The sequence below is a fragment of the Pangasianodon hypophthalmus genome, chromosome 19 (assembly GCF_027358585.1).
Source record: "Pangasianodon hypophthalmus isolate fPanHyp1 chromosome 19, fPanHyp1.pri, whole genome shotgun sequence".
Lineage (NCBI taxonomy): Eukaryota > Metazoa > Chordata > Actinopteri > Siluriformes > Pangasiidae > Pangasianodon > Pangasianodon hypophthalmus.
In genome coordinates, this window is record NC_069728.1 from 2324885 (window position 1) to 2339209 (window position 14325).

Consider the following 14325-nt stretch of genomic DNA (forward strand, 5'->3'; position numbering starts at 1 on the left):
TAAAAGGCCACTCCTAGTGATGTGAATGTGGTGATCATGAGCACCGTTTAGTTATGTTCCTTTATGACATTGTTGGAATATGTTGTCCTTTTAACATTTTTGGAAGGAATTTATCTGGCATTGCTGATTATTTTAACCAAAATGATTTTTTTTTAATGATATGACTTATTCAGCTGGAATGAGCTGATACATTCAACTGGAACCTCTGAGATCAGGATGCTCACAGTGATTTCTTTGAGTTCCCATTTGCATATATATACTGGCATCCATTTTACAATGACTAATATAGTGATTACAGTTTATCAGTGATTAAGTGTGCAGCCTTGATTCTAAGCAAGGTGAGTGAATGAGCGCGACACTGAGGTTTGAGAGAGCCATTGCGCTAATGAAAGTCATTCTTGGTGATGAGCTGAGCTAGCAGGAGTATAGCTGGAAGGAGGCAAAGGAAGCAACAGTCAGGCGCATTTCCTCAAATAGCCCCAGGGACTCAGTATGACATAGCAGCTGTCACTCCATGACCAACAGGGGAGGGAAAAAAAAATCATGCCAAAAGTCATACCCGAAAGTCATGCTGATAGAGTAAACCTCTCTCTCTCTCTCTCTCTCTCTCTCTCTCTCTCTGTATACGTATACAGTATATACACGTATGGATGACAGCACAGCTCAAAATACATCAGATAAGCACATATTATGCTTTCTGCACTGGTGTTCTTTAAAAAAAAAACATTCTGTACTTCGTTGATTGCCCTTTCTATCCACCTACATTCATTAAGACGTTGCAATGTTGTGAGCAAGTACATAAATATTTAAAGGTAGTGTGTGCTGAAGGTTTAATGAGGTCACTTGCTCCATATGATTCCAGGCCCTCAGTGTGGTTGTTGGGTAATGAGGTCACCTGGGGTCTCTTTTCCTTTGCCACTGTGTATGGGACTTGAGTAGCTGCAGCTTAAAATGGGCCATGATGCCACAAAGAATACTTAATAACAGGCTTAGTGCTTTTTAGACTGAGACATACAGTAAACAAGCCTAGGGATCTTGAGTGCTGCTGAGAGAGAAGTCCTGCTTGGTTTTGAAAGGCCCACAGAACAGAAAATTGGAGTATACGTAGTTGAGATATAATAAAAGGTCAAAGATAGTTCAGCATTCTCAGTATAGATCATAACCTTTACAGATAAAGCTAAAATAGCTCTCCATTGTTCTGCTGTAAAACAAAACAAAACACAAAAACAGTAAAATAAGATGATAGTATCAAAATAACCACATGGGATCTTTTTGCTAAATAAAAGCCATTAATCAACGGAGGACTCTGTGTACTGTAATGGTGGTGGTATTTGCCTTTCGAACTAGGATCAATACCTTGGCCACAGTATTCATGCCTTGATGAGGGGCATGTTTGTGCCTCCTACAGTACTTCACTATGATCAAGCCACCCACTGCAATACCTTATCCATTAAAATAAATTAGGTTTAGAAAGATGAGCAAAACACCCTGAAACATTCTTGGGGAGATGCATATCCATTGAATGAGCCATTAGCAACCTGTAACATGGCTGTCTAATTAAACATTTAAATGGATTTCTCTCCCTGTTGTAAAGTTCAAAAGCTTGTGAAACACAAAGAACAGGCTGGCTCACTAGGAGGTTGCTGTATAAAAACAGCCCCACACATAATCCTGTGTTTTTCCAGCCTGTTGGAATTTGCTGTTGACCGAGGGGCTAGAACAAATACTAGAATAATTATCCAGTGGACCAATTACATAACCGTGCTTCACTGTGGTGATGGTGTTCTTGGGATCATATACACAACCTTTCTTTCTCCAAAAATGAGAAGCTGAATTATTGCCAAAGAATTCTATTTTTGTTTTGTCTTTTGTTCTGATTTTCTAAAAGCTCATGTTCAAATTTAAGACACAGAGAAGCAGGAATGGTGATGATTGCAGAGACGATTGCTTAATAATCTCTGTGTAACTGTTGTTCCTTCTGCTTTCAGATCAGCTGAAAAGCAACTGGCTTCTCTCTTACCATTAGTATGAGAACGTGTTGTGAAATACATTTACATTTATGGCATTTGGCAGACACCCTTATCCAGAGTGACTTACATTTATCTCATTTATACAATTTATCAGTTGAGGGTTAAGGACCTTGCTCAAGGGCCCAGCAGTAGCAGCTTGGCAGGGGATTGTAGTGACAGGGATGCTTAACCTTTGTTTAAGGGATCTGTAACTTTTTATTCAAGTGGTGTTTAATAATGTTGTGTCTGAGAACCTTCACCATGATTGCTACTTGCTGTTTGAAATCTTCCCAATCGGTGGCAGTGTCTTTTATATTGACACCAGGTGCAATTTGCCTGAGAATATTTTCTGCTACACACACACACACACACACATATATATATATATATATATATATGGATTTGAAACAAAACAATGGATTTGAAACAAAACAATCAAGATATAATCGAAGTGTGGACTTTCAGCTTTATTTTAAGAGGTTCCACAAAAATATGGCATTTACCATTTAGGAATTACAGCCATTTTAAACAAAGTACTTCCATTTTCAGGGGCTCAAAGGTATTTGGACAATTGACTGACAAGAAGTTAACTGACCAGGTGCGGTCCATTCCCTTGTTACTTCAAGACAGATGAAGCAGATAAAAGGTCTGAAGTTGATATCAGGTATTGAGTTGGCATTTGGCAGCTGTTCGACTGGAGCTACCAATATGAAGTCCAAGGAGATCTCAATGCAAGTGAAGGAGGCCATCATTAGGATGAAAAAACAACATAAATCTATAAGAGAGATAGCAAAAACCTTAGGTGTGGCCAAATCAACAGTTGGGTACATTCTTAAAAAGAAAGAAAGCACTGGTGAGCTCAACAACATCGAAAGTCCTGGAAGACCACGGAAGACAACTAAAGTGGATGATTGCAGAATCCTTTCCTTGGTGAAGAAAAACTCCTTCACAATATCAACAGAAGTCAAGAATACTCTGGAGAAGGTAGGCGTATCATTGTCAAAATCTACAATTAAGAGACGCCTTCATGAATGTAAATACAGAGGTTTTACAACAAGGTGCAAACCACTGGTAACATTCAAGAACAGGAAAGCCAGATTAGACTTTGCCAAAAAACATCTAAAAAAGCCTCCCATGTTCTGGAATAAGATTCTTTGGACTGATGAAACCAAGATTAACTTGTACCAGAATGATGGGAAGAGAACAGTATGGCGAAAGAAAGGAACAGCTCATGATCCAAAGTATACCACATCATGTGTCAAACATGGTGGAGGCAGTGTTATGGCATGGGCATGTATGGCTGCCAATGGAACGGGCTCGCTGGTGTTTATTGATGATGTGACTGCTGACAGAAGTAGCAAGATGAATTCTGAGGTGTATAGGGCTAAAGTCTCTGCTCACATTCAGTCAAATGCTACAAAACTGATAGGACTCCTCTTCAGAGTGCAGGTGGATAATGACCCTAAACATACTGCGAAAGCAACTCAAGACTTTTTGAAGGCAAAGAAATGGAATATTCTTCAATGGCCAAGTCAGTCGCCTGATCTCAACCCAATAGAGCATGCTTTTCACTTACTGAAGACAAGACTGAAGGCAGAAAGACCCACAAACAAGTAGCAACTGAAGGTGGCTGCAGTGAAGGCCTGGCAAAGCATCTCCAGGGAGGAAAATCAGAATTTGAGTTTTGAGAACATGGGCTCCAGACTTCAGGCACTCATTAACTGCAAAGAATTTTCATCCAAGTATTAAAATTATGGTTATATTTACAATTATGTCACTTTGTCCAAATACCTTTGAGCCCCTGAAAATGGAGGTACTTTGTAGAAAATGGCTGTAATTCCTAAATGGTAAATGCCATATTTTTGTGGAACCTCTTAAAATAAAGCTGAAAGTCTACACTTCGATCACATCTGTTTTATTTCAAATCCATTGTGGTGGTGTAGGTGGTGTATAAAGGCAAAAACACAAAAACTTTTGGTGAGTTAGAAGAAGGTAAACACCTCAGGGCTAAATTAGAGACTGAAGTGTTATACTATAAGAACTGTGTCAAAATCCCACTTGATGCATTTTAATTTAATGATGAGGATGCTCTCTATCTAAGTGTTTCCGATGCCAAAAAAGCTAACACTTCACATTGTGGTCATGGCAACTTTGATTGGGTAAACGCTGAGTTCGACCACTCTGAAAGTGTCTACTTTTCCTTGGGAATGACTCAACTTGAACAAAATCTCTAATTTTGAGACTTGAATTTTTGGCATTTGAATTTAGGTAAATAGGTAAAAATGTAAATCTATTAAATATACCACAGGGGGAAAATTTTTTTAATGTGATGTGTATAATTCAAAAATACGAAGTTCATATTCACATACTATGTGTCAACCTAAATTTGAAGTTTTTAATGTTTTAATTTTAAAGTATTTAATGAACATGCACCTACTCAGACAAAGAGATCTTAAAACACTGTGACAACTGTGAATTTATTGAACTGTGAACTATTCCAGAAAAGATTTTTGTGAAGCAGGAGGTCAAATGGTGTAGCACAGTAATGTGTGTGTGTGTGTGTGTGTTTGAAAGAGAATCCCTTTCTGCAGAGTGAGGTGGGCACAGGATTTGTCGCAGCAGTCTCTTGCTCTCAGCTATTTCAGAAGCCTCTCTACATTCCCCTCTACAGAAGCCTGTGGCCTGTTTGCTAATAGATTTGTTTATAAGTACACACATCCCATAGTGGACTGCCAGTGTGGTTTTACAGAATAGGACAGTGAGGTCAGAAAAGGACCGCTCTGTGTCTGTGATAGATGGATACAGTATACTCTATGTTCAATTGGATGTCTGGCTTTGAATGTTGAATGTACAGTATATTGTTATGCTATATATTGTAGTTTATGAGATTTTTAGTGCATTATGTACCAAGAAGGGTTATCTGGAATGTGTATATTTTTAATGGCTGATTTATAGATGACTAAAAGAATGCTTATAATTAATTTTTGTACGTAGTGCAGATGTGCATCTTGGGGTGAGCTGATAATCCTCCTGTCCATTTTTCAGAACTTGGCCCTGGCCATGCTTTAAAAAATAACAAATCTGTCTGGACAGACAAGGCCTGGATGCCATCTTAAATTAAGCCAGAGTGGGCACAGCAGACCAGAAGTCCATTAGCACTGCCTTCCTTCCTTCCTCCAACCATCACCACTTCTTCTCCTTTATTGCATCCTGTCCCTCGGGCACTGAGCAACCACATCACCGATATCCCCATCTCCACATATACAGATTTAATCACTCCTGAAATTCCCTTTGGGCTGCTGCATGGATGGTAATTACATGATGTGTGTGAAGCTAGTTATGTCATTCTACTCTTATAGAACACAAGGCTGTGAGAAGAATTGAAAACAGTCTGTGTATGAGAGGAAGTTAAATATGTTAGGAACATAAAATATGTTTTTTTTTATTTTATTTAATTTTTTTAGCTGTGTCTAGTTGGTCAGTGTATACTCATTTCGTGTTTCCAATACAAAGCCTTTTTCCCCTGTTATCCTGTATTCTGCTTCAACCAATTTTAAATTCATTGGCACGGTGTTTCTGCTTGTGATTATATAATTACATGAAGGTAAATATCATATACAAAATATACAGTCCCCACTGAAAGTATTGGAACTGAATTTTTTTGGAATGGTTTTTGCTCTACACTGAAGACATTTGGGTTTGAGATCAAAAGATGAATATGAGATAATAGCTCAGAATTTCAGCTTTCATTTCCTGATATTTACATCTAGATGTGTTAAACAACTTGGAACATGTCACCTTTGGTGGCAGACATTGCAATTTTTTAGGTCAGCAAAAGTATTGGAATTAATCGAGGTATGGATTACGTTAGGTTTGCACCACACATAGCGCTTTGAAACTTCTCATCACACCATCACTGGGTCACTCTCTAGCTTTCATATGGCTCTGCTTGAGCAACAGTTTCTTTCTAGCCATGCCCCCATAGGCTTCAGTCATTATGCAGAGCTCTTGAAATGGTTGTGTGGTGTACCTTCCCTCCACTCTCAGCCACTGTACTCTGTAACTCCTTCAGAGTAACTGTTGGCCTCACTTTGGATTCAGTCAACAGTTTTGGCTTGTTTTTGTGTCTCCCCCCCCACTCTCACGCATTCAATCAGGTTTGTCGACGTGGAGTGGCTGGCCGCTTTATGTCCCAGGGTGCCCTCATGTCTGTGCTACCTTCTGGCTCTCCCTTTTAGTTATGCTGTCACAGCTAGTCTTGTCAGAGTCCCTGCTTACACTCCGCACACAAAGTACATTGTCCTTAACCATTACAGGACAAAAGCTTACCTAACAATCTCTCTCTCTCTCTCTCTCTCTCTTACTCTCACTCTCCCTCAAGCTACACATGCTACTCCTAAGATGCCAGTGATCCTGACCCCTTCTGCTCCTCCTCGCTGCCTGACCCATCCTGATGCCCTACTTCTGGTTGGAGTTCTCATCGGTTGAGTTTGCTCACTGCTACTGGGGGCGGCCCCACATGGACGGGCTGAAGAACCGTTTGGATTGCTGGGGATGGTGCCACCTGGGGGCTGTGGAGATGGCTTGGGAATCACATATGGGGGGTTGTACTGTCTTGTACTGGCTTGGGACTGCAATTGCTGTAGTGGCTTTGGGGCTGCAGTTGCCATGAGCACCTTCATACTCAGGACTCCATCAGTGGACAGATTTTAACCAACTGGACTTCTTGTGAAAACTGTAATGAATTTACTGGTTGCACAATTGCACTATTTGTCCATATAGTACACAATAATAGAAGGGATTTATTTATAATGGCACTTTCCGTTGCACCCAGATGAGGATGGGTTCCCTTTTGAGTCTGGTTCCTCTCAAGGTTTCTTCCTCATATCATCTCAGGGAGTTATTCCTTGCCACCATTGCCTCTGGCTTGCTCATTAGGGATAAATTCACATATTTACAATATATTTTTTGAATACATTTATTTCTGTAAACCTGCTTTGTGACAAAGTCCATTGTTAAAAGCGCTATACAAATAAAATTGAATTGAATTGAATTGAATTTTGAGGGACACCCTTGTCTAGGTAATGCTTGGCTGGTGTGATGCAGCTTCCACTTCCTGACTATTGATCCCACAGTGCTTCTTGGGATGTCCAACCTCTTAGATATAAATTTCTACCCTATTCCTTAGTTCTGTAATTCTATTACCTTATCTTTACCTTCCTTAGAATGCTTCTCAGTCTTTGTTTTCACTTCTTTCCTTCAGACTGACCGTCTCAATGGCAGTTCAACTGAAGGGGTTTTTGTTCAGAAAATGGGAGCTGTTTTAATATTTCACAGGTGAAGGCCAATTATAAGTCAGTTGTGTCCTCGTAAAGACAACATCTTTCATCTGAAGCTTTCAGAACCTGGGAGTTTAAATACGTATGCAAGTAGCATTTTTCAGTTTTTGATTTTCTTTGAAAGACTTGCTGACCATTAATCAATTTTGACTTTGAAAATTCACTGTAAGAGAACATGAGCTTGCAATAAAAATACTCACAGGAAGAATATTTGTATTTAGCATTTTTTATTCAGACAAATCTTGATGCAACCTCCTCCAATTTTACCCCAGGGGCTGAAGTTGGTTCTCTGGCCGGGAACTGAACCCAGTCTGGGGTACTGAGAGTGCCATGGCCTATCCACTAGTCCTACAATGCAGACTACAGACTACAATGCACATAAGGCAGTACGTATGCAAATAAAGATAAAAATGATAAGTAGTGAAAAAATAAGTAAAGTGATGGTGCAAGTAATGGTCAGTAAAATGTGTGATGGTCCATAAGAAAATGAATAAAAAAATAAATAAATGGACAAACAAACAAACAAATTAGTGCAGTGCAGAGTAATGTGAAAGTGTCATGTTATTGCTCAGTTGTCTGATTGTGGTGGGTATGAAGGACTTCCTGTACTGCTCTTTGCTGCACCATAGCTGAATTAGATGTCCATGGAGGGGATCTAATTCAGCTATGGTGCTATGGAGAACCTCAACTTCCTTAAAAAATAGAGTCTGCTCTGTCCCTTCTTATATACTGCCTCAATGTTATGTGTCCAATAGAGTCTCTTATCCCAAAATTTAGTTTGTAATTCTTGTATTTTTGGTGGCTTACTGTTTTGTTGTTCAGTAATTTCATTAAATGAAATGATGCCCTTAAACAATCTTGAAAGATACTGATGTCCTTAAAACTAACATTATGTGTCCATTTATTCTTCAATGTCAGATGCTGCTGTATAATTGCGGCTGAGGGATTTTGCAATACAGGGAATACTGGGAAAGGGAGTGACAGTTACCATATCTAAGTAGCCTAAACATGTTTGGAATTTTCAATTACACAGTATTTTGTAGTACAGCAAGCAGGATCACCAGACTTATTTAAGTTTGCTACAGAGAAAGAGATCTTGTTTAATAGATGGTGTGGAATTGGAAAGTAAAAACAACTCATTCTTTTGTACCCCTCCCCTGATACCTTTTGAAAATGAGATCTCTATATGCATCCATACATGCTTTGTAAGCTGTTTGCGGACCATGGCTTCATCAGCCGGATGAAACCAAGATGATGTCAAGAAAATCCTACAGAAACAGCTGATCTTTAATTTGAGGCTGATCTTTATTTATGTCAGAATCCCTTTGATACAGCGGATCTTTATTTATGTCAGAATCCCTCTGATACTCATTGATGACAGATGGTTGTGAAAAAGTTGTTAAAATAAACAACGGTATTACCTAGCTCACTCCCTGTCCTGCAGAGAGTATTCCCAATCTTCTATCCCATAAGCATTTTCTTCTCTGCCTCAGGGAGTGAAACAGTGAGGAAGGTGGTCTTTCTCTCATAAAGCAAAAAGTCATGAATGATACCTGAGCAGCAGGACCAGCACATAATATAAAGTCCCATTTATCTGGTTTGTTTGATATGTACTGCCTCGGCTTTCCAGCCCTTGTACTTTTGTAGGCCACCATTACTTCATTAATGCTTTGCTTGTTGTCTGGTAGAATAAGAAGGCGTTGCTTTCTTAGCTGGTCAAACGTGACGAATCTTGAAGAACCTGTCTATGGTATTGGCCTGCTCATTATTATTACTGAAGAGAAGGTAATGATGCACAGTACAGAATCTTTACTGGACACTGGAACATCAGAATGTCAGTTTTTTTCCAGATTCTGGCCCGTTGGTAGAACTGTTTTGGTATATGGATGTTTAGTGACAACTTCCTTTCTTTCACAGCTACTAGAAGAGTCATTATCAGTGAGATCCTCTATGTCTGAATCTGCAGGATCCTGTAGAACTGCAGCTAGCCTCTCCTTTCCGTTCCTCATAACATTCTAGTGTCCAGAGAGAGAGAGAGAGAGAGAGAGAGAGAGAGAGAGAGAGAGAGAGAGAGAGAGAGTGGGGAGGCTGCCTGCCCCCGGATATGCTGCAGACTGTCGTCCTCAGTCAGTTATACCACCTCTTCCTTCCACCACTCCACCGTCAGTTCAGGCAGTCTAGCAATGAACTATTCCAGTACGATGTCCACAACCTCTTCATTACTGTGCCCCTCTGCCAGCAACCACCTTTATCAGGTGTCCCAGAACTGCTGGGTGAAGCCAAATGGGCGGCTGAGCTCACTGAACTAAGTGATTGGAAGTGCTGACAGTGTTGTTCGGGGTTATTACAGACCCGTAGCAAGATCGCTCTCTTCAGGTCCAGGTACTCCAGCAGGTTCATGACTGGCAGACGTTGGGCCGTGAGCTGGGCTTCCCCTGACAGTAGGGAAAGAAGTCGGACTACCCACTGGGTCTCTGGCCAGTCCCAGGGTGCTGCTGCATGCTTGAAGAGATCAGTAAAGGCCTCTGGATCATCTTGAGGCCCCATTTTTAACACATTGATGTAATCTCAAGGGTTTTTTTTTTTTTTTTCACACAAAAAATCTAGCTTAGCTCTCGCTGTTCTGCTCTCATGACACTCAGCACCCCCACGCTCTCTTGTTTCCTCCCTTTATCTCCTCACAACCGCTCACGCACAGGTGCATGCTCATCACTACCACTCATTCTCCCAACTCCACCCTCCATTCACAAACCAGAGCTTGACCACACCCTCTGCCATTCCTGTGCCAAAGAACAATACTTAACAGTACTTTTGTCTAAATGACTATCATCCTGTAGACATCACATCACTTGTCATGAAGGTTTGTGAGAGGCTTATCAAAAACTCCATCTGCTCCTCCATACCTGTCACCATCAACCCACCCTAGGTCTACTGAGGATGCCATCTCTCATGTCCTACACACCACCCTCACCCACACTGACAGCAACAAAGGGAACTATGTGAGGCTGCTGTTTATAGACTACAGCTCAGCCTTTAATACCATAGTCCCACACAGGTTGGCCTCCAAGCTCAGGGACCTCAGACTCAATGCCCCCTCTGTGACTGGGTCCTGGACTTCCTCGCAGGCAGACCCCAGGTAGTGAGAGTGGGCCAATTAACCTCCAAGACCATCACACTCACTGCAAAAAATAACCGTCTAAATATAAGAAACAAATGCATGATTTAAAAAGATACAGACTAGAAACAAGTCAAATTATCCACCAGTGCAGTAAGATAATTATACTTGGAAAGATTTCTTGAAATAAGAAACCATATCTAGGCTTTAGAAAAGAACAAAATGTCTTAAAATAAGCATTAAAATTGTTAATTTTTTAACAGTTTGCTTATCTTAATTTGTGTGAAAATATCTTAAAACTAGAGCTACTAAACAAGATAATTCCTCTTAATTTAAGCATTGTCATCATTATATATTCTGACTTAAAATGAGACAAAGCATTTAAACTTAAAACAAGATTATTAAAATCAAGATCACGCATACATATTATCAACAATTATTTATTCAAATGAAGACTCAGTAACACACAGTAGTTACTATGCAAAAACAAAGCAAAATCATTACTTGCTGCTTCTCAAAATACCAGGCAACAGAGTTTATAGATGCTGAAAAGCTCCTCGATCCGATGTCATATTATCTAGTCAGTTTAAAAAATGTCTGTATATATTGACAAAATATAATCTGGAAGATGTCATTGCACTTAAAACTGGAAATTAAAAACCATACTGGATAATTGGAAAGAGTGTGATGACTTAATACTGCAGAGTCTTATAATTTGTTGTTAGGTTGTAAATAAACGTGTTGGTGTTGACATAAAACAAGCATTTGGAATAAATAATACTAATGAACAAGTCCTAAGTGTGATTATTGAGCATTTTTTATTGGGCAACCTTAAAACCAGTTATTACAGTTAAAACAAAGTCTTAAAAGATACAAGGCTGGCCTCAAATGATGCCTGTGATGGTAAATAAGCTTAATTTGCAGGTAAAATAACTAACTTTAAGCTTTGCTAAGTAAGTAAGAAAAAAAGATAAATAATCTTAAAACAATCATAATAATCTTACACGGCCTGCTCTTGCATAGTATTTTATTCTTAAAATAAGATCAATAAGATTTTATGGCTAGAAATAAGATTGCAAGTCTTGACTAGATGAGGAGTTTTTGCAGTGCTGAGCACTGGTGCCCCACAAGGTTGCGTCCTGAGCCCCCTGTTCTACTCTCTGTACACATGACTGTGTGTCCACTCACAGCTCCACTTCTATCGTCAAGTTTGCTGATGACACAATAGTTATGGGACTGATCTCCAACAACGAGGCTACCTACCTTGATGAGGTGGAGAAACTAATAACTTGGTGCCAGACTAACTGTTTCTCTCTGAATGTCAGCAAAACCAAGAAGCTGGTTGTGGACTGCTGGAAGACGCAGCAGCAGAAATATACCCCAAAATTGGTCGGACCCCTGTGAGGAGAGTGTTGTGTACCTTGGAGTACACATCTCTGAGGACCTGACCTGGACTCATCACATCCAAGTTCATGTGAACATAGCCAGACAATGGTTGTACCATCTGAGACTGCTGAGGAAATTCATGGTCTTCCCAGCGATCCTGAAAACGTTCTGTACTGGGGCTAGTTTACCGTCTCAGTGCATCTCAGCGTGGTACAGAAACTGTTCAACCCAGGACCTCAAAGCCCTGTAGAGAGCGGTGCACTTAGCTGAGCGCATCTCCAGGTCTGCTCTCCCCTCTCTGCACGACATCTACACCAGGCGATGCAGTACCGAAGCTTCTAAAAACTTCAGAGACTCCACCCACCCCGGTAAATATTTATCCAGCCTGCTGCAATCAGAAAAGCGCTTCCGTAGTCTGATGGCTAAAACTGAGAGGCTCAGGACGAGCTTCCTCCCTCAGGCCATCAGACTCCTCAACACGGATCAGTCCCCAATACAAATCCCTCAGGAATCCATAAAGACTCTCTTATCACTTTGCACTCCATTATCACTCCACACACTGCACTTTGTATTGTTACTACATGTAACATAACTGCATAATTTGTACATTCCTATTTTTTCTTATTATTTCTTATTATTTCTTACTTCTTATTAATTTCTTATTTTTAATTTAAGTATTTAAGTGTACAGTAAGGAGCAGTAGGCCAGGTTTTCATTTCACTGCAAGTTATATACTGTGTATGTGACAAATAAAATCTTGAATCTTGAATCTGCTGTCTCCAAGGCTAAAATGACCTGTGAAAAGTGACATGAGAATTTCAGGCAGTGCTAAATTTATCTTTATTCTCTTCTCAGTCTCTTCATCAGTTTGAATTATTCCTAGGTTATATTTTATTGCATTATTTTATTAATTAAATAATCTTTATTTTCATTCTTTAATTGTTTTGCTCATATAAAACAATAGCATTTCATAAAAGAGAAAAAAGGAAATAAAGTGTATGCCCTGAAATACTTAAAACATCTTTATGAAAGAGAGAAGGGAACAAATAAGCAGGTAAAGCTCTTGTACTGCTGGCCTATTGGGTAATGTGTGTTGACATGTGTGGGCATTTGAGGCACTGACCAATCTGACAGGTTGCCCATCTGTCACTGCAGGCGAGACAGCCACACATGTCAAACCGCATAATTGGAGTTGTTTGCTCACGGTCAGGGTGCTTGAGCATCTAGGACAAAATGAACCATATGAAAGCAAAAACAGGAAATGGTATGAAACATGTCAGTTTCTAACGTAAAGAAGCAGGTGGCTTTGGGGGGTAAAAACATGATAGCTGATATAAACAATCACGGCCTCAGTTGCGAGATTTCTGATCACACACACTTGTTCACTACATGCTCCTTTAAATAACCCATACTCTCAATCAACTATTGCAATGTCTCTCTCCAGCTATATAGTCTGTGATATTATTAACCCTTTATATGTGCTTGTCTGATTCTCTAGTTTAACCCTGATTTGTTTAGTCATTTACCAGTTTTATCTTGCCCTGTTTTTGCCTGTGTGCTGTTTGTGTGACCTATGCTAACCTATGTAGACCTATGTAAACCTATGCATATTTATGTTTTTTTGAGTGTGGTCTTAACCTCAACCTCTTTAGTTGTTTGCTTCAGCTTCATTTAATAAAACCCAAACCTGCACTTGCATCCTCCTATCTGCAGTTGATGACAGAAGACTTCACATCCAGCATGGATGAAGCAGGTGTTATTGCAATATGTCAAGCTGTCACAGCTCAGGTTCAGGAAAAAAAGCACACTAACCTTCAATCCTGTATTTACTATTGTGGCATCAACCAAATCACTGTTAAGTCCATCACCCTCTGTGACTTCCACCACAAATCAGTCACCGTAAATCATTTCAAATCAATCACCATCTTTATTAAGCTTGATCTGTGTGGTACTTAAAGTTTAATTAGAACTTGAAAGGGGGACAAGTGGAAGATGGTATTTAGCACAAAATCTGTTTACTATGAATATGTGGTGATGCCATATGGCCTGGTTAAAGCCCCTTCTGTGTTCCAGGCATTTGTTAATGCTGTCTTCTGGGACATTACAGGCAAGTTTATCAAGCTGTGATTTCATCCAGAGAACTGGAATATCATATCTAGCACATTAAGTCATCTGGCCAACCATCTATTCATCTAAGAAGCATGCATTTCACAATCCCTAAGTCACTTCCATGGGATACTTTATCAGCAAGGATCAGCAAACTACTAAGGTTGCATCTGCACCCCTCACCTAATTCCTAAGCGTGGGTTCATCACTGGTTCAACACCCTGAACTCAAACTGTACATCATTGTTGAAGTGGATCCTTTCCCAACATCAGGGATCCGCAGCTAAAATTAATCCAATTGCCTTCTTTTCACAAAAGCTCAAACCAGCTGATAGGAACTATGATATCAGAAACAGAGAATTGTAGGCTGT